Genomic DNA, 2234 nt, shown 5'->3' with positions numbered 1-2234 from the left:
AGAAAAGATGTTAAATAGGACAAGGGATGTGGATCTGCTTAGAACTAGTTCTTTGGGAGCAATTCCAATCTCTGCTTGTCAGGATACCAGCAGTCCAGCTCAGCAGAGTCAGGATACCAAACGTGAATTAGCAGAGGTGGCATGATCCAGCAGAAACAGCCAGGCTTCCAAATCAGCACGGATCAGTAGGAGTGACTAGGACCATCCAGGACATCAGGAGAAGTTTTCTGTTATTCCTCTCTCAATGAAGCAAAGATCAATGAAGACTTGAGACCAACTAAGGGTTGCAAAGCTAGCTATGCAAGCACACTGTCACAGTCTGTTGAGCTCTCTCTAAACATCATGTGTCCTCACACAAGTCTTGCCTCAGCAAAACAACACATAAGTTTGCATCACCTGACATAGACAGAAACTTCCACTTCAGATTAGAGCTATTTTAAAACCTGACCCTTTTAGATAACTGTGTTCCAATTTGTCTCTTGACATATGTGTCTGTCACTCTTAGCACATGATACTCAGCATCATTTAGCAATAGGAAATATATTATTATAGCCAATAATAATGTTATGGTGAATCAAAGAAGTCAGTTATAAAAGGCTAGATATTATATGGTTTCTTTTGTTTATGTAAATGTCTAGATTAGGCAAAAGAAGAAAAATGAGGTTAGTGATTTTCTAAGGCTGGAAGAATAGAATGGATTAGGAAGAATGACTAAAAGATATAGGATTTCTTTGGGGGGGCAACAAAACATTTCACAAATAGTGTAGTCATGGTTGTAGAACTCTGTCTCTACTAAGAGCTACTGAACTATACACTTCAAATGGGTAGATGTTAAGGGATTAGTATAGCTGTTAAAACAACCATGAATTTCCAAAGGAAAATGAGTGTTCAGAAGTGGGTTTTTAACCTCTGTAATTCCAGTTTTACTCTTTTACTCTCTCTATATTAGATGATCTAGTAATGGTTGTTCCAACTCCCTGACAATGTTATTGAATCATACTTTGCAAAATCATAATTATGTATATTATTAGTGTGAGTGATGGTTACCATCTTATATTTGATTTACCAATGTCATTCACTTGTTAGTATAGTAGGTAACTCATTTGTTTTCATATGATGCAAAGAGCTTTTTCCTTTTATATCTCTATTACCTATCTCAGGAGAATGTAGGCACCCTAGCACTCACTGTATTAAGTTCAACTCTTTACCTTAATACTGATAGTTCTTTTTAAACTTTCATTTTAAAAGTTCATTTTTATCCATTTCATTCATCACAGCAAACTTCACTTCAATCATGGCCATCGTCTATTCATACTTTGCCTATTAATCTTTTAGTTAGATATTCATATGAAACAAACTATTCCCTATTGTGCACTGATTGCTGATGTCTCCTCAGTACCCTTAGGTTGAAGCCCTAACACTCTGTCTTGGCAGACAAAGGCCTTGGGAGGCACACAGATAGAGACGGAGTCCTGAGAGTAGGGGCCAATGTCAGTAGGCAAGAAAGAATTCTCTTCTCTAGTTCCTGGTCCTCTTTCCTTTCCTTTTCTCTACTTCGAAACTTAGTAAAGCCACCATGCACCAGCGAGCAGGAGACCCCTCATTGGAGAGACTTGGATCCATCGGCCCTTTAAGCTTAGACTCCCAGACTTGAGAAATACACACCTGCCGCTGATGTCATGTGATCACCGTGCTTTGCTATGGCAGCCAGTTCAGTGTTTCAGTGCTCACTCCTTCAATTCCTTGCCCACCAGCTTCCCTCGAGATTTCTTCCAACATCCACGCCATTAGTTTACATCCCTTTAGAGAGAGTTATGGTTTCACCTCTTCTATCTGTTTATTTCCTCACCTCCTTGACAAGTTTTTCAAAGGGAAGGGGTAATTCATGTAAGTCTTCGACAATTTCACTTTGCCCAAACACAAGGGATGCAGCTCTGTTCACCACTACTCAGCCTTGACTGATTCCCCTTTGGCTGAATTGCTGGCCTGACACTTCATCTGGCCTGAACCATAGAGGAAGGACAGTCAACTGATGGTTGTGTTGACTGTCGACTTCAGGAACTACAAAGGAGCCAGAAGGTGACGTAGTACCCTAAAAGTGTGCAGGGTTTTGTCCCGTTTCGAAAGAATCCTAGGAAAAGCTGAGGAAGTTCTTAAGATTGCTTATCTTCCTATTGATGATTGAATTTGCAATCCTCTACTATACACATGCTGCCTGAACAATCAGACCCCTC

This window comes from Mastomys coucha, unplaced genomic scaffold (genome assembly GCF_008632895.1).
Source record: "Mastomys coucha isolate ucsf_1 unplaced genomic scaffold, UCSF_Mcou_1 pScaffold19, whole genome shotgun sequence".
Taxonomy (NCBI): domain Eukaryota; kingdom Metazoa; phylum Chordata; class Mammalia; order Rodentia; family Muridae; genus Mastomys; species Mastomys coucha.
This window is presented reverse-complemented; position numbering follows the sequence as displayed.